This window comes from Moschus berezovskii, chromosome 19 (genome assembly GCF_049115385.1).
Source record: "Moschus berezovskii isolate FMDL1 chromosome 19, NW_MosBer_1.0, whole genome shotgun sequence".
Lineage (NCBI taxonomy): Eukaryota > Metazoa > Chordata > Mammalia > Artiodactyla > Moschidae > Moschus > Moschus berezovskii.
The window spans coordinates 24,128,846-24,149,453 of NC_142478.1; positions in this window are offsets into that span (position 1 = coordinate 24,128,846).

Genomic DNA, 20,608 nt, shown 5'->3' on the forward strand with positions numbered 1-20,608 from the left:
CTTCATCAGCTACACTGTATAATTATAAGGGATTTTATTGTTTTCTCTACTTTCTTCAATTTAAGCCCAAATTTTGCAATAAGGAGTTCATGATCTGAGCCACAGTCAGCTCCAGGTCCTGTATTTAATGACTGTATAGAGCTTCTCCATCTTTGGCTGCAAAGAATATAGTCAGCCTGATTTCAGTATTGATCATCTGGTGATATCCATGTGTAGAGTCGTCTCTTTGGTTGTTGGAAAAATGTATTTGCTCTTACTGTTATGTTATCTTGATAAAACTGTTAGTGTTTGCTCTGCTTCCTTTTGTACTTCAAGGCTAAACTTGCTTTTTATTCCAGGTATCTCTTGACTGCCTACTTTTGCATTCCCATCTCCTATAATGAAAAGGACATCTTTTTTGGTGTTAGTTCTAGAAGGTGTTATATGTCTTTATAGAATTGGTTAACTTCAGCTTCTTTGACATCAGCAGTTGGGGCATAGACTTGGGTTACTGTGATGTTAAAAGATTTGCCTTGGAAATGAAACAAAATCATTCTGTCATTGTAGAGATTGCACACAAGTACTGCATTTAAGACTTTTTTGTTAACTATGAGAGCTACTTCATGTTTTCTAAGGAATCCTTGCCCACAGTAGTAGGTGTAATTGTCATCTGAATTAAATCTGCCCATTCCCGTCCATTTTAGCTCACTGATTCCTAAAATGTCAATGTTCAGTCTTGCCATCTCCTGCTTGACCATGTCTAATTTACCCTGATTCATGCACCTAACATTTAGGTTTCTATGTAATATTGTTCTTTACAGAAGTGGACTTTACTTTCACCACCAGACACATCCACAACAGAGCATCATTTCCTCTTTGGCCCAGCCACTTTATTCTTTCTGGAGTTATTCATGATTGCCGTCCTCTCTATCCCAATAGCATATTGGACACCTTCCAACCTAGGGGCTTGTCTTCCTGTCTCGTAACTTTTTGCTTTTTCATAATGTTCATGGGATTCTCCAGGAAAGGATACTGGAGTGGGTTGCCATCTCCACCTCCAGTGGATCATGTTTTGTCAAACCTGGTGTGGCTTATGGTTTCTTTGAGTTATGCAAGCCCCTCCCCTTCACCACAAGACTGTGGTCTGTATTCCCTATGCTTAATGATAGATATGTGTATCTTATTTATTTTATGCATAGTACACTATACCTCTTAATACTCTAGGTTTATGTTGCCCTTTCCTTTTTCCTGTCTCCTCTGGTAACCACTACTTTGTTCTCTGTATCATGAATCTCTTTCTGTTTTGTTCAGTTCAGTTCAGTCACTCAGTTGTGTCTGACTCTCCGAGACCCCATGAATCACAGCACACCAGGCCTCCCTGTCCATCACCAACTCCCGGAGTTCACTCAAACTCATGTCCACAGAGTCGGTGATGCCATCCAGCCATCTCATTCTCGGTCGTCCCCTTCTCCTCCCGCCCCCAATCCCTCCCAGCATCAGAGTCTTTTCCAGTGAGTCAACTCGCCGCATGAGGTGGCCAAAGTATTGCAGTTTCAGCTTCAGCATCAGTCCTTCCAATGAACACCCAGGATCGATCTCCCTTAGAATGGACTGGTTGGATCTCCTTGCGGTACAAGAGACTCTCAAGAGTCTTCTCCAACACCACAGTTTAAAAGCATCAATTCTTTAGCGCTCAGCTTTCTTCACAGTCCAACTCTCACATCCATACATGACCACGGGAAAAACCATAGCCTTGACTAGACGGACCTTTGTTGGCAAAGTAATGTCTCTGCTTTTTAATATATTATCAAAGTTGGTCATAACTTTCCTTCCAAGGAGTAAGCGTCTTTTAATTTCATGGCTGCAATCAGCATCTGCAGTGATTCTGGATCCCCCAAAAAATAAAGTCTGACACTGTTTCCACTGTTTTGCCATCTATTTCCCATGAAGTGATGGGACCAGATGCCATGATCTTTGTTTTCTGAATGTTGAGCTTCAAGCCAACCTTTTCACTCTCCTCTTTCACTTTCATCAAGAGGCTTTTAGTTCCTCTTCACTTTCTGCCATAAGGGTAGTGTCATCTGCATATCTGAGATTATTGATATTTCTCCCAGCAATATTCATTTAAAGTCCCATATATAAGTGATAATATGTAGTGTTTGTCTTTCTCTATCTGATTATTTTACTACACATGATTCCTTCCAGACCCATCCATGTTGTGGCAAATGGCAAAATTTCATTCTCTTTTATGGCTGAGTAATAGCCCATCGTCTGTTTGTGTCTCTGTGTAAGTCTGTTGATAGATTACGTATGTTATAGATAGAGAAGTAAATTTAACACATCTTTTTTATCCATTCACCTGTTGATGGACTCTTAGTTTGCTTCCATATCTTCATTGTTGTAAACGATGCTGCTATGAACATTGGGTGAATGTGTGCTTTCAAACTGATGTTTTTGTTTTCTTTGGATATACGCCTAGGAGTGGTATTGCTGGATCATATGGTAGTTCTAGTTTTAGCTTTTTGAGGAAACTGCATAATGTTTTCCATTGTGCATCACCAATTTATATTGACACCAAGAGTGTAATAGGATTCCCTTTTCTCCACTGTAGACTTTTGTTGATAGCCATTCTGACAGGTATGAGTGGGTGTCTCATTATGATTTTTATTTGAGTTTCTCTGACTATTAGTGATATTGAAAATCTTTCCATTTGGTGGTTTGTGATCTATATATCTCCCTTCGAAAATATCTATTCAGAACTTCTGTTCTTTCCCTGACTGCATTGTTTTGTTTTTTTGATCTTGAGTTGTATGGGCTGTTTATGTTATTTTATTAACACCTTTATGTCATATAATTTGAAAATATTTCTTCCCTCTCATTAGGTTGTATTTTCTTGCTATTGATTTTTTTTTTTTTTTTGGCTCTGCAAAAGCTTTTGAGAGTAATTAGGTCTCATTTGTTTGTTTTTGCTTCTGTCTTTTGTCTTATGAGACAGATCCAGAAAATATAGCTACAATTTATGTCAAGGGTATTCTACCTTTCTGCTAGTTCCATGATTTCTGGTCTTATGTTTAAAGTCTTTAATTCATTTTTAATTTTTTTTGTGTATGGAATGAGAAAATAGTTTAATAGTAGGCCTTTATTAATATCAATTTATCATTTCTAACCGATTTTACTGCATTCCACTGATGCTAGAAATTTGTGTTTGCATTTTCATTTGTCTTGAGGTATTTTCTGATTTCTATTTTTATTTCTTCATTGACCCATTGTTTTTAGTAGCATGAAGTTTAGTCTTCAGGTATTTGTGCATTTCCTGTTTTTCTTATTCTGGTTGATTTCTAGTGTTATACCACTGTGATCGGAAAAAATGCTTGATATAATTTATATCTTTTAAAATCTGTTGAGGCTTGTTTTGTCGCCTGGCATGTGATCTGTTCTTGATCATGATAACATTCTGTGTGTGCTTGAAAAGAATGTATGTTCTATTTTTGGATGGAATGTCCTGCAGACTTCTATTAAGTCCAACTGATCTGATTTACCATTCAAACTACTATTTCCTTATTGATTTTCTGTCTGAATGATTGTTAATGTAAGTAGGTTGATTAAAGTCCCTTACTAGTTATGACTATAGCCATGAGATTAAAGACCCTTGCTGCTTGGAAGAAAAGCTATGACAAAACTAGCCAGTGTATTAAAAAGCAGAGACATTACTTTGCCAGCAAAGGTCTGCCTAGTCAAAGCTATGGTTTTTCCAGAAGGCATATATGAATGTGAGAGTTGGACCATAAAGAAGGCTGAGCACCAAAGAATTGATGCTTTTGAACTGTGGTGTTAGAGAAGACTCTTGAGAGACCTTTGGGCTACAAGGAGCTCAAACCAGTCAATCCTAATGGAAATTGGTCCTGAATATTCATTGGAAGGACTGATGCTGAAGCTGAAGCTCCAGGACTTTGGCCACCTGATGCAAAGAGCTGACTCATTAGAAAAAACCCTGATGCTGGGAAATATTGAAGGCAGGAAGAGAAGAGGATGATAGAGGATGAGATGGTTGGATGAATCACTGACTAAATAGACTTGAATTTGAGCAAGCTCTGGGAGATGAAGGACAGGGAAGTCTGGTGTGCTGCAGTCCATGGTGTTGTGAAGAATTGTTATTTTAATACTCTAATCAGTGCAATGGATTAGAGTAGGCATTCTCAGTGGTTCATAGACCATTATGAATATACAGGACAATTTAAGGATAAAACTATTTACCTAGTAATACAAAGATGAAATTTCATACTTTCATTGTGTTAACACTTGCACTGATGGCTCAAAATTTATAATAGATAATATCACAGTCATTTCAGCATGAGTCAAAGCAGAGGCATTAAACTCTATGTGTAGTTGTTGCTTTTTCCACTGCCTTGTAACTCCAATAAAAGTGAAGATAGATCTCTAATAGAGAATTATGCCTTTTTATTATTTAATGAGATCAAATAGGAAGTATGTATAAAACACTTAAATTGAGTACTGAATTATGACGATTGCCTCAAGGAAGAAAACAGTATTTTGAGTTTTTATTTGAGCTAGTGATTTTCTTCTTTTATATGGAGTATTGTTTTGCTTAAACATTAAATATGATTACTTTGACTTTGGTAATTGTCAGGTACTTTAAGAAAATGAGCAAGTGAGACTGACAGTTCAAGAAAAACAAACGACAGTATTTATTACCAATAATTAATTTTGCGCTTTAATACAAAACTTAGAATTTAGAAGCCTTGTATCTTTTAATGTGAGCTTGGCAACTTCAAACACTTAAAAACTTCTTTAATACAATATGCAGTGATATTAGCAGAGATGAATATTTCATATTTTATGCTGTGTCAAAATTTGGAATATTTGCATTATCAGTGAACGAATATTTTCAGAATAATGAATGCATGGCATTGTAAAACTATGCCTAGGTAAATGATTTACTTATAGTACAAGGCAGATCACTTTAATGTAAAAGAGTACCAAAATTTATTGGTATGGCTTCTGATTCCATATTGCACAAAACTTTAAGGAACTTGTTAATTTTTGGTGAAAGTCAAATAACATCCTCAATTACCAATCATTCTTAACTTTACCAAGTACCTGTCAATAGTTAATCAGATTATACTTCAACCTAAAGAATATTTTGAATGCAGCAACATATATGAGAATCTCCCTGGCTTCTATTAAGACAGACATAAGAGAGATTTCAAAAATATAAAATAGTGCTGCACTTTTCACTACTCTATTTTACAAAATACAATTATTTTAATAAATTTCTCTTATTTATACTATGACAGTTATTCACAATAACTAGATTTATTATTGCTATTCTTAATTTTCATAAATAAAAATTTAAATTTCTGTTTTAATATTAAATATGGGAGATAATGATAGATAAAACCTAAATAAACAAAAGGTTTTATGGGTCCTCAATAAGTTTTAAGGGTGTAAAGTTGTACTGAGTGTCATACTTTTGAGAACTATTCAATTAGATGTATGGTAGTCAAATTTTTGTCCTGCCTCAGTAAATTCACACTTACCATGTCTAAATTAAATCCCATAAGCCATCACAAAATTTGTTACTTTTCAGTCATATCAATTTTCTGTCCCCTTACTTCAAGTATTTAAAAACTAAATATTTTTTAGTTCAAATTATTTAACATTATATTTTATCATGATGATTACTGTTTAATTCAGAGCTAATAATTGGTATCTAGGAAAGAAAAGATTTGTATACTAATGTTTAGTCTTTTTGAACTTAGGCAGTGCTTCAGCACTATACGATTTGTTCTATCATCATAGTAAACAATTATATTATTTCCCTTAGGTGTTTGCTAACAATGAGGAAGTAATGATAGAAGATAACACAGAGCATATAATATTTATGTTGTGTCACTTGTTTTGCCCATTTGGGATATCAATATTTTAATAATCATACTGACAATACCCCAGATCATGAGTCAACTGGGCTAAAAAAGAGTTTACACAAGTGGAGACAGAGTTTATACAGCAGATGTATGAAATTTCTTAAAAGTATACATCCTGGAGCTATAAAGAAAGAGCAAACACACCACTAGCAGAAGTTAAGCCAGCAATGACCTTCTTGCTTTTCACCTCATATATGTTGCATGTTCTTTATGGTATTTTATATCCTTCCAACATTATTTTGTAAAGTAATAATATTTGCTGTGTTATTTATGTTGTTCGTAAAATTCTGGGCTGAAAAATAAATACTTAATTGTACAGAGATAATTTTTTTAAGTGGAAATATTATTTGTAATATATAATTGGAGTAATTAATAATTATACATACATATCTTTTATTTTTGAGAAGAGCATTTCACCATTTGTTCTATTTACTCAGGTTTTATAAATACCATAAATGTAATTTTCAAAAAAATTTAAATTATTAAAATGCTAAAATATAATAATGATGAAAGAGGCCACAAGAAAAGTACAATGGTTTGTATCAATGTATATTATTGTAAGCTTATCTTTTTAAGCTAGAAAACTGAGATAAATAATGAAAAGCCAAAGAGAAAACTGACAATTTGATATAGGTTAAGGCAAATAAATTCCAATTTTATAAAAACAACCAATATACCAATGCATAATTATTTATTCACTTTTTAATATTATAGATTATAATTACACAGTAATCTCCCCCTTTTTATTGTATACTTCTGCATTTTGTTAAATGCATTTAGACATGTAATTGCCACGATAACCAAAAATAAAACAATCCATCAATCCTACCCACTTCCATTCCAGCTTTTCCTTAGCTATTTATGTTTAGGGTTTCAACACTCTCAGTCTCTTTCAACCACTGATCTGCTTCCAGCCCCTATAGTTTTTCTTTGTCCAGAATGTCATATAATTGAACCTGATCCCACACTCAGATCTTATAGTCTTTTATGTTTGTTGTCTATCATTTAGCATAATGAGTTTGAGATTTATCCAGGTGGTTGTCTTTTCATTGCTGAGCAGTATTCAATTTTGTGGACTTATAATTTTTTTCATCTTTTCACCAATCAAAGGAAACTTGTTACCTCCAATTTGGGGGCAGTTACAAATAATGACACTATAAACGGAACTGTGTAAGATTTTCCATGAACAAAAGTGTTCATTTAAGTTTGCTAAAAACTTGTTAGTAAGATTGGTGGGTAATTTATGTTTAACATTATGAAATATTTGTGTAGTATATATAATTGATGTTTTCTTTTGTGCTGCTCTATTGATCAATGTTATTGAGCATCTTATATATTTTTTGCTATCCATAAATCTTACTGGGTAAGTGTCTCTTCAAATATTTTGCCATTTTGATTGGATTTTGTTTTCACATTCTTGAGTCTTAAAAATTTTTTATATGTCCAATGGCAGTCCACTCGAGTATTCTCACCTGAAAAATCCCACTGATAGAGTCGTCTGGTGAGTATAGCCCAAAGGGTTGCAAAGAATGACTGAGTGACTAAGCAAGCATAAATGCCAGTCTGTGTTTTGGCTCTTCATTCATTTAATGGTATTTATCAAAGAGTATTTAAATGTAATGAAATCAAATTTAACAGTTTTTGAGATAGTGCTTTTGGTGTTGATTTTAATAAATATTTTCATAAGCAAGACGAAAAATTCTTTCCAATATTTTTTATAAACAATAATTTTACAGTTTATATTTCAATCCATGATCCATTTTTGGTTATTTTTGTGTAAAATTTTTAGAAGAAAATCCCTGAAACTTGGCTATAACAAATATTCCTACATGTAATACCAAAGGAAAGCATGATCTATAAGAGAAACTTTGATAAATTTGACTTTATAAAAAATAAAACATCCTGTTCTTTGTTTAAGTGAGTGGGAGAAAATATTGGTGTATCATGTAAAAGACTTGTAATCAAAATACATTTTAAAGCTCTTAGAATAATGATTAGAAAACAAACAGCACAATAAAAGAAATTTGAACAATTTACTAATGATAAACCAATGGCAAATAAACCCATGAAAATATTCTTAGTATCATTACACATTAGTGCCATTCTAATTAAATTAAAAAAAAAATTATCCCACAATTATTAGGATATTTAAAATTAAAAATGTCTAAATTAAAATTGAACATAGCAAGGATATGGAGTAACTGCAACTGTATATACTGGTAAGAATGTAAAATGGTAAATAAAAGAACTTTGAAAACTGACTGTTTCTCAAATAATACACTGTCACATGACCTACCCATCAATTCTTGGGCTATTACCCAATAAAAAAGAAAGTTTCTACCTATAAAGAAACTTGTACATGAATATTCATGGCAGGTACATTTTTGGCAACCAAATTTAAAAATAATCTGATTGTCTATGTAAATATGTGTACATGTGGTATATCCATACGGACAAAAAGGGTTACATATTATGTAATTCTATTTACATAAATTTCTAGATGATGCCAACTAATCTACAGTGATAGAAAGCAGATCACTTGTTTCCTTGTAATGGTAGTACAAGACATAAGATGAACCAGTATTGGGGAATTAGAAAGGGGTATGTATAAATGAGGCTTCCCTAGTGGCTCCTACAGTAAAGCGTCTGTCTGCAATGCAGCAGACCTGGGTTCGATCCCTGGGTTGGGAAGATCCCCTGGAGAAGGAAATGGAAGCCCACTCCAGTACTCTTGCCTGGAAAATCCCATGGACGGAGAAGCCTGGTAGGCTATAGTCCATGGGTCGCAAAGAGTTGGACACGACTGAGTGACTTCACTTTCATGCATAAATGTGGGGAATGACAAATAGATTCATGTTTCAATTGTAGTGATGATTTCACAGATGTATACATATGTCAGAACATCAAATTATTCAGCTTTAGTATAAGCAGTTTATTATTTGATATCCATATTTCAGTAAATTTGTTTAAAAAATGGAATATGAACAATAAATGCATATTTATTTTTCTGCATCTACTCAGAAAATTTTTATTATAGTAAACTAGAATCCTACTCAAAATGACAGTTAATATGCTCATTTTATCAATAACCTCCTGTGATTTCCCAAAGCATTCAAAGTTGTTCAGTAGCCTAAAATTTCCTACATCATTAGTTCACAATATATTGACCCCTAGGATAAGTTTTAGAAATTTGTGAGGATTTTTTTGAGGTTAATTGTGGTGATTAGCTGGCCCTTAGTAGGATGTTAATGGTTTACGATCAGGAAAGTCCTGCAAAATAAATTTTTCTCATATTTCTAACATTTTAATTTTCTGGTAGGCATTCATCAAGATAAAAATTCTTGAAACTAAAATTCAACTCATTTTTGAATAATCACTGTTTTTTAGACAGTTTTAATATAAAACATACATTTTCATGTAAATCTCATAAAATATAAGAAAGTTGCATTTTTGCTTTGTTTAGAATTTTTTTAATCATTAAAAAAAAAATCACATTACAGTAAATAGCCCCAGGCGTCTAAGTTATTTCGATTATCCTAAGTTTTGTATTTATAACTGTCACATTCACATTTACTCTACAAAGAGATGCATACATCTGATTCCAGCATCACATCTTCTATAGTAGTCATGTGCGTGTTGAATCGCTTCCGACACTTTGTGACCCTACGGACTATAGCTTGCCAGGCTTCTGTGTCTGTGGGATTCTCTACGCAAGAATACTGGAGTGCATTGCCATTCCATGTCTAGAGGATCTTCCCAACCCTGGGATCAAACCCCATGTCTCCTACATTAGCAAGGAGACACCACCGGGGAAGCCCAACTCCCTGAACATTTACCCATTGAACTGCACATCATTTAATAATAATCTCACACTAATTTCATTTTTATAGTAATGTTAGGTGTTGCATATTGGTTTCTCAAGGAGAAAAAAATCCTGTCCTGAGTTGGAATTTAAGGTTCAAGCTGTTTTTAAGTGATATTTTCAAATACAAATCTGCAAGTAAAGAATGCAGCAAGACTGAACAGAGTAGTTCTGTAGTACAAGTTGAAGGCAGGAGGAGAAAGGGACAATACAGGATGAGAGAGCTGGATGGTATCACCAACTTGATAGACATGAGTTTGAACAAACTCAGGCAGATGGTGAAGGACAGGGAAGCCTGGCATGCTGCAGTCCATGGGGTTGCAAAGCATTGAAGACGACTGAGTGTCTGAACAAGACTAAGGTAACTTGGCCCTGTACCCTCAGAAGTTCTGTAGCTAGAATATTGCTCTGAGTTGGACCTACAGGCCAGGATATTCAGGCCTCTGTTAATCACTGGTTGTAAGCTGCCATAGTATTCTCTGTGGTTGAGAGCACTGCCTTATCTTTGAGTAGTGCTTTACACAGAGAATAAATAGTGCTTTCTCTGTGCCTGCCTCCATGAGGATGGGAAGCTTTGTGTTTCCAAAATCAGCTTAGATTTAGAGACATATTTTTGCGTCTAATTGGATGTGCAGGTTTTATTCTACAATGGAAATGTCTGGAGCTGGTCCCAATCAAGAACTTTTGACATCCATTGGCAGAAGTTTGTGATGGGTTTGGAGTCATATCTTTTCTTTTGCTGATATGGTCTGCTTCTGGGAACAGTTTAGCAAGATGGATTTTATGTTAGGTGAAAGTACTTGAATCAGAAAGCCTAGACGTTTGTGAAAACAAAGTAACAACAATCAAAAAATCCATATTATTGCTGTCTACAGTAAAATTACTCACATATACCTATAATTCCATGAGATCTTGAGATATGGAAGACCCAATTTTTAAATCTTTGGTTGGTAAAAGGGCAATTTCTAGGGATGTTTGAATGCAGGGGCTCCCAATCAATGTGAGATGCCTATTGATTAGTTGGTATAGAGAATTTATTTAAATTTTTAGATATCAGTTGTGCTATATTCTACATATAAAGAAATCAACTTAGTTACAATTGTTATCTGCAAATAATGGTTTCTTTATTGTTACATATTAGAATTACACCCCAGTTGTACAACCTTTGGTTTAGTTCTCATCCTAGAAAAGGCAGTACTTAGAAGGCATGATGGAGAAGGCAATGGCAACCTTCATGTGGACATGAGGACATGAATCCCATGGACAGAGGAGCCTGGTGGGCTGCAGTCCATGAGGTCGTGGAGAGTCGGAGACGACTGAGCGACCTCACTTTCACTTTTCACTTTCATGCATTGGAGAAGGACATGGTAACCCACTCCAGTGTTCTTGCCTGGAGAATCCCAGGGATGGGGGAGTCTGGTGGGCTGCCGTCTATGGGGTCGTACAGAGTCGTACACGACTGAAGCAACTTAGCAGCAGCAGCAGCAGCAGAAGACATGAAATGCAATGCAAGAATTTTTTTTCTTTTGTTCTTTTTTACCTTTTCTGGTAAAGATGACCGATACAAAAATGTTATGAATGTAATTATTTGGATACCAACTAACAGTTTATGATGTCTGAAGGTTTACTTAGCCTGTTGGTGGTATACTTTAAGATAATTAAAATACCTCTGTGCAAGGATGTCAAATATGTATGACCTTTCTTGAGTCAAGCATATTGGTTGTTGTGTCCTGGATATGTATAGAAAGGAAGGTGTTAGCAATGTCAAAGACTGCATCCAAATGCCAGTAAAGGCAGCAAAATATTCAGTCACTATAGGTTTAGCAATAGTCATGTTCTTGTTAAAGCTTTGGTAGTTTACAGTGCAGTGCCAACAGCAATGCCTTCCAGAAAACAATGCATGATACCAAACATCTATAAATCTTATTTTAAAAATAATAATTTTTTTCTCTCCTTGACTCCTTAATTCATTATGTGCATTTGGGCACTGTAGGTACTACCGATGTTCTTGGCCATGCATTCGTGTAACCATTCTAGGAGCTAATGGTAGGGTTATAGTGAATACATTCAATCAGTGTATTTAAACACCTGCATCTGCAGAATATCCATATAAATTACATAGACTCTAAAAAAGAGCAGGCATAGTCCTTGAAAATGATAACAAGCAAGTAACAGCCATTTTTATAACCATGATTAGAAGCTTGTAAGTTTTAGTACGTAGTAAACTCACAAAGTTATTTAGGGTTCCTTGGATTGCAAGGATATCCAACTAGTCAATCCGAAAGGAAATCGATCCTGAATATTCACTGGAAGGACTGATGTTGAAGCTGAAACTCCAATACTTTGGCTACCTGATGTCAAGAACTGACTCATTTGAAAAGACCCTGATGCTGGGAAAGACTGAAGGCAGAAGGAGAAGGGGACGACAGAGCATGAGATGGTTGGATGGCATCACCAACTCCACGAACATGAGTTTGAGCAAACTCCAGAAGTTTGTGATGGACAGGGAGGCCTGGTGTGTTGCAGTAGATGGGGTCACAAAGAGTAGGACACAGCTGAGCAGCTGAACTGAACTGAACTGGAAAGGCAATGGAAAATTGAGCTTCAGCCTTAGTTCTTGTCGCTCTCCCTTGATTTGGATCTTAAAAGGAAAATAAGTTCTTTCTTTTCACATTGGCCTATCTGTTTATATGGGTTTATGTCTAGTGGAAGTAGCCACATCTATTCCTGACTTAACAGTGGGTTATCTGCACTTTTGTTTTTCACCATTCAGCTTTTAGCTGAGCTCATGCAAGTAATGTAAACATTATATGAGTCCTGTTAGGAGTCAAAATATTCTGTACATGGGTACATAGGCATGAAGCACTATTGTCATTTGTTATTAATGTAAAATGAAACTAATAGAAACTCAGAGGAAAGGGAGATACCAAAGCACAGATGATTTTGAAGATCAAAGTATCCTAAAGTAGGTTAGTGGGAGCTGGACATAGTTGGAAAATCACAGGAAAAAATATCATGAAAAAGAGTCTGCCCTATGATAATTTCCATTATTATGTAGGAGATTTGAAAGAACAGGAAACATTTATTCAACCATGTAATAATTAGAGCTTTCTGGTCAAGGAGGACTTTGTTAGGATTCAGTTGCCAGGATTATCCAAGAGTTATATATTCTTTTGAGTTAGACTTTTCTTAAGCCATCCATATTTGCCTCTTTTTTATTAAAAAGTTATATTAATTTATGAAATTAAATACTTATCATAGTGATGCTTGTAAAGTATCAATAGGATGGAAATTAGCTAATGGGCCATTGTAGAATTTCATTTAATTTTTTAAAAATTAAAGTGTAACTTAACAATGAACTATCTCCACCTACTGATCTGTATAATTACTACTTCTGTATGAATTTATGTAAGGAAACAAGAGTCAGTGCCATCTGTCTTTCTGTTTTTTGTAACCAGACCTAATGGTAAGGAAAATGATTAGAGAGATAGATGTATAGATGTCTGCTGCTGCTGCTGCTAAGTCACTTCAGTCATGTTCAACTCTGTGTGACCCCATAGACGGCAGCCCACCAGGCTCCCCCATCCCTGGGATTCTCCAGGCAAAGCACATCTGAAATATAGGTGGATTTGAGAAAAAGAGGAATGTGGATGAGGGAGAAATATTTATTCTTAATTGAATACACTTTTTGTGATAAGAATTTTTTAACCAGTTTAATGCACTGTTTTATTAAGAAAGCTCCTACACTATTAGTAGCAATGTAACTTGGTATAGCCACTATGGAGGTTCCTTTAAAAACTAAAAATAGAGCTTCCATATGATTCAGTTATCTCACTCCTGGGCATATACATGGAGAAAACTTAATTCAAAAAGATGCATGCACCCCAGTGTTCATTGTAGCACTGTTTATGATAGCCAAGACATGGAAGCAACCTAAATGTTCATCAACATATGAATGGATAAAGAACATGAGGTACCTATATATAATGGAATATTACTCAACCATCAGAAGGAATGAAATAATGTCATTAGAAGCAACATAGATCATCATACTAAGTGAAATGAATCATACAGAGAATGACAACTATATGATATCAGTTATGTGTGGAATCTCACAAATGATACAAATGAACTTATTTACAAAAGAGAAAAACACTCATAGACTTTGAAAGTAAACTGCTGCTGCTGCTGCTAAGTCACTTCAGTCGTGTCCGACTCTGTGTGACCCCATAATGGTTACCAAAAGGGGAAAAGTGGAGGGAGAGGGATAAATTAGGAGGTTGAGAGTAACATGTAGTCTATGAAGGAAATGGCAACCCACTCCAGTACTCTTGCCTGGAAAATCCCATGGACGGAGTACCCTGGTAGGCTACAGTCCATGGGATCGCTAGGAGTCGGACATGACTGAACGACTTCACTTTCACTTTTATGCATTGGAGAAGGAAATGGCAACCCACTCCAGTGTTCTTGCCTGGAGAATCCCAGGGACGGGGGAGCCTGATGGGCTGCCATCTATGGGGTCGCACAGAGTCAGACACGACTGAAGTGACTTAGCAGCAGCATTACATATAAAACAGATAGTCAACGAGGACCTACTGTGTAGCACAGAGAACTCTAATCAGTAGTACTCTTTAATAATCTATTTGGGAAAAGAATCTGAAAAAGCATAGATGTATAACTGAATCACTGTGTTGTACACCTAAAACTACTAGTAATATAGCATTGTAAATCAACTATAATCCAATATAAAATAACTTTTTTTTAAAAAAAAAGGCCAAATCTTAATTTCTAATATCATTCTATTGATATTAATAGAACATTTATTATAAACATTTCCTATAAAAAGAAATGTTTCCATGAAAAAAACAGATGATTCTAGGGCTGTGGCATGGAAAAGTCAAAGATGAACATGAAGCATCTTGCCGTGCAAGGAAATAAGGAAGTGAAAGTGATTTGGGTATTTTATTTTTAATTGTAATATAATTGCTTTACAATGTTGCGTTAATTTCTGCTGTACAACAATGTGAGTCAGCTGTATAACAATGTGAGTCAGCTGTATGTGTATATATATCCTCTTCCTCTGACATGGGTATTTTAAATGATTGGTGTATTTTAAAGGGACAGAGGAGCCACATTAAGGAATCTCTGTCAAGGCTGTAGTTTTTCCAGTGGTCATGTATGGATGTGAGAGTTGGACTGTAAAGAAAGCTGATCACCAAAGAATTGATACTTTTTGAACTGTGGTATTGGAGAAGACTCTTGAGAGTCCCTTGTGCTGCGAGGAGATCCAACCAGTCCATCCTAAAGGGGATCAGTCCTGGGTGTTCATTGGAAGGACTGATGTTGAAGCTGAAACTGCAATACTTTGGCCACCTGATGCAAAAGGCTGACTCATTTGAAAAGACCCTGATACTGGGAGGGATTGGGGTCAGGAGGAGAAGGGGATGACAGAGAATGAGATGGCTGGATGCATCACCGACTTGATGCACATGAGTTAGGGTAAACTCCGGGAGTTGGTGATGGACAGGGAGGCCTGGCATACTGCGATTCATGGGGTCACAAAGAGTCGGACACAACTGAGTGACTAAATTGACTGACTGACTGAGTGGTAAAGCTGGAACATTTTGAGCAATAAAATAATTAACATAATATTGGATTATATGCTAAAGCTGAAGCTCCAAGACTTTGGCCACCTGATGTGAAGAGCTGAATCATTGGAAAAGACCTTAATGCTGGGAAAGATTGAAGGTAGAAGGAGAAGAGGGCAGTGGGGGATGAGATGGTTGGATGACATCACTGACTCAATAGACTTGAACATGGGCAAGAGTTGGTGAGGGACGGAAGCCTGCCCTGCTGCAGTTCATGGGGTTGCAAAGAGCTGGACACAACTTAGCGGCTGAACAACAATAACAACCAGGAAATTCGTATTAATAATTAATAATAGTGCATCAATATTAGTTCATTAGTTATTCATGGTAATTTTGTCTTCAGTTCAGTTCAGTTCATTTCAGTTACTCAGTCCTGTCCGACTCTTTGCGACCCCATGAATCACAGCACGCCAGGCCTCCCTGTCCATCACCAACTCCCGGAGTTCACTCAAATTCATAAACATCGAGTCAGTGATGCCATCCAGCCATCTCATTCTCTGTCGTCCCCTTCTCCTCCTGCCCCCAGTCCCTCCCAGCATCAGAGTCTTTTTCAGTGAGTCAACTCTTCGCATGAGGTAGCCGAAATATTGGAGTTTCAGCTTTAATGAACTAATATTGATTCACTGTTATTATACATCAGTATGTATTATACACCATACATCAGTATGGTATGATGTTAATAAGAAGAGCTGGATGTGGGGGATATAGAAACTCTACTAACTTGTAACTTCTCTATAAATCTCAAACTGTTCTAAGATGAAACTTTATTTATTTTATTTTATTTATTTATTTAATCTATTTATTTTAATTGGAGGCTAATTACTTTACAATATTGTATTGGTTTTGCCATACATTGACATGAATCCGCCCCAAGTGTACACGTGTTCCCCATCTGGAACCCCCTTCCCACCTCCCTCCCCATATCATCCCTCTGGGTCATCCCACTGCCCCGGCCCCGAGCATCCTGTATCATGCATCAAACCTGGACCTGTGATTCATTTCACATATGATAATATACATGTTTCAGTGCCATTCTCCCAAATCATCCCACCTTATGTTTTTAAAAAGAACAAAAAATAGGAATGATATTAAAACTGTAATTTAAAAATGTGCATGTGTGTGCTGTCTCAGTTGTATTTGACTCTTTGCAACCCTATAGACCGAGCTTGCCAGGTTCCTCAGTCCATGGAATTCTCCAGGGAAAAATACTGGAGTGGGTACCATGCCCTCCTCCAGGGGATTTTCCTGATCCATGGATCCGACTTGCATTGTCAGGCAGGATCTTTACCACTAGCGCCACCTATTTCAAAATAGATAAAACAATTGTGTCTACCAATAAATTATTTTGCATTTTACATTTATAAAACTATATTATACATTTTTCTCTTAAATATGTTCAATAAAAATTTAGTGTATTCAAAGGATAGATACCATCAATAATAAAGTAAGCAATAGCTGCATGTACATATGGTTTCTCTGTTTAAATGTGGTTTTACATTGATGAAAGAAATCAAAGATGACCCAGAGGATGGAGAAATATATTATGTTCGTGGATTAGAAGAATAAATATAGTGAAAAAGAGTGTACTACCCAGAGCAATCTATAGATTCATTGCAATCCCTATCTAGCTACCAATGGTATCTTTCACAGAACCGGAACAAATAATTTCACAATTTGTACAGAAACACACACAAAAAAACCACCTTGAATAGTCAAAGCAATCTTGAGAAACAAGATTGGAACTGGAAGAATCAGCCTTCCTGACTTCAGATATACTGCAAACTTATAGTCATCAGACAGTATATTACTGGCAGAAATATAGCACAAAGACAGGAATATAAATCAATGAAACAAAATAGAAAGCCCAGCATTATTCTATCCATAATGCTTTCATGGATAGAAAGCATTAATTCCATGCACCTATGGATACCTTATCTTTGACAAAGAAGGCAAAAATATACAGTGGAGAAAAAACTGGTCTACCATGTGAAAAAGAATGAAACTAGAACACTTTCTAACACCATACACAGAAATAAACTCAAAATGGATTAAAGATCTAGACCTAAGGCCAGAACCTATAAAACCCTTAGAGGAAAATATAGGCAGAAAACTTTCTGACATAATCACAGCAAGAACCTCTATAAGCAACCTCCCAGAGAAATGGAAATAAAAAATAAATGGGACCTTATTAAACTTAAAAGCTTTTGCACAACGAAGGAAAGGTGAAAAAGCAGCCTTCAGAATGGGAGAAAATAATAGGAAATTAAAGAACTGACAAAGAATCAATCTCCAAAATATACAAGCAGCTTATTCAGCTCAATACCAGGAAAACAAACAACGCAACCAAAAAATGGGCCAAAGTACTAAACAGACATTTGTCCAAAGAAGACATACATTTGGCTAATAAAGACATGAAAAGATGCTCAACATCACTCATTATTAGAGAAATGCAAATCAAAATCACACTGAGGTATCATTCCATGCTGGTCAGAATGGCCACCATCAAAAAGTCTATAAACAATAAATGCTGGAGAGGTTGTAGAGAAAAAGGAACACTTACACTGTTGGTGGGAAGATGAACTAGTACTGCCACTATGGAGAACAGTGTGAAGATTAAAAACTGGGAATAAAACTGCCATATGACCCAGCAATCTCACTGGTGGGCATACACACCGTTCAGTTCAGTTCAGTTGCTCAGTGGTGTCTGGCTTTTTGCGACCCCAGGAACTGCAGTACTCCAGGCCTCCCTGTCCATCACCAACACCCGGAGTCCTCCCAAACCCATGTCCATTGAGTCTGTGATGCCATCCAACCATCTCATCCTCTTTCGTCCCCTTCTTCTCTTGCCCTCAATCTTTCCCAGCATCACGGTCTTTTCAAATGAGTCAGCCCTTTGCATCAGGTGGCCAAAGTATTGGAGTTTCAGCCTCAGCATCAGTCCTTCCAATGAGTATTCAGGACTGATCTCCTTTAGAATGGACTGGTTGGATCTCCTTGCAGTCCAAGGGACTCTCAAGGGTCTTCTCCAATACCACAGTTCAAAATCATCAATTCCTTGGCACTCAGCTTCCTTTATAGTCCAACTCTCACATCCATACCTGACCACTGGAAAAACCATAGCCTTGACTAGACGGACCATTGTTGGCAAAGTAATGTCTCTGCTTTTTAATACGCTGTCTTAAATTATTTAAAGATTAAATAATTTCCTTCCAAGGAGTAAGCATCTTTTAATTTTATGGCTGCAGTCACCATCTACAGTGATTTTGGAGCCCCCCAAAATAAAGTCAGCCACTGTCTCCATTGTTTCCCATCTATTTGGCATGAAGTGATGCGACCGGATGCCATGATCTTAGTTTTCTGAATGTTGAGCTTTAAGCCAATTTTTAGTCTCCTCTTTCACTTTCATCAAGAGGCTTTTGAGTTACTCTTCACTTCCTGCCATAAGGGTGGTGTCATCTGCATATCTGAGGTTATTGATATTTCTCCCAGCAATCTTGATTCCAGCTTGTGCTTCCTCCACCCCAGCATTTCTCATGATGTACTCTGCATTTAAGTTAAATAAGCAGGGTGACAACACACAGCCTTGATGTACTCCGTTCCCAATTTGGAACCAGTCTATTGTTCCATGTCCATGTCTAACTGTTGCTTCCTGACCTGACCTGCATACAGGTTTCTCAAGAGGCAGGTCAGGTGGCCTGGTATTCCCATCTCTTTCGGAAGTTTCCATACACACTGAGGAAACTGGAATTAAAGGAGACACAGATGTAAAGAACAAACTTTTGGACTCTGTGGGAGAAGGCGAAGGTGGGATGATTTGAGAGAATAGTATTGAAACATGCATATTAGCATATGTAAAATAGACGACCAGTGCAAGTTTGATGCATGAAGCACTGCAGTCAAAGCTGGTACTCTGGGACAACCAAGAGGGATGGGGTGGGAAGGGAGATGGGAGGGGATTCAGGATGGGGAGACACATGTGCACCTGTTTATGATTCATGTCAATACGTGGCAAAAACCACCACAATACTGTAAAATAAAATTATGCTTCAGTTAAAATAAACTAGCTAATTAAGAAAATAAATAAAAATCATTACACCTTTTAAAAAAATAAATGTGTTTTTAGTAAAATCTGCAGGATGGTTTATAATATAAATAAGACTGAATATTACTGAGATTATTTTTTGAAATTAAAATGAATTTGCTTATTTTTCCCTCAAGGTTTGATCAAAATATGTCATTTTATTCTTTAACAGAACATATTGTATTTAATTCAAAATACTTATTTTTGTTATTGTGACTTAAAACAGCTCAGCACTTGATGCTGATTTTCCTGTGTAACAACCATATTGTAGATAGAATGCTGGCTCTCTGACAATACAAATACTTCACAGCTGAGAAATTTAAAACAAACTAAGAAATCAAAGGTTTCAAATATACAAAAGTTTAAAGAGTTCAGAGATTTGAGGCATATTCTCACTCTATTGTAATTCTAAAATATTCTTATGTTTCCTTATACATTAAAAATCTTTCACCATTAAAATTCAAACATTATTGAAAAGTATGTTCAAATTATACTTGTGTAAAATAACTTTGTACATTTCTGTGGCATATATGAGTGAAAGTTTTCATACACACACACCCACACCAGTGCATATGAACATACAACTTTTTGATGCATTATGCCTTAAACTAATACTTAGGACAAGGTTTACATGAGTTTGTTTAATTTCTTAAGGTACCCCTACTGGAGTTTGGGGGCAGTTATAACTTCGTGGAACTATAGAATGGCAGCTGTCTGCATTCTATCTTGAATTCTATTGTAGAAAAAAGCAGGTGAATCTACTTTTTGAACTTCATGTTAAGAAAATCTGAATCAGTTCCGTTCAGTCACTCAGTCATGTCCGACTCTTCACGACCACATGAATAAGTGCACACCATTCCTCCCTGTCCGTCACCAACTCCCGGAGTTCACTCAAACTCGTGTCCATCGAGTCGGTGATGCCATTCAGCCATCTCATTCTCTGTCGTCCCCTTCTCCTCCTGCCCCCAATCCCTCCCAGCATCAGAGTCTTTTACAGTGAGTCAGCTCTTCGAATGAGGTGGCCAAAGTATTGCAGTTTCAGCTTTAGCATCAGTCCTTCCAATGAACACCCAGGACTGATCTCCTTTAGAAT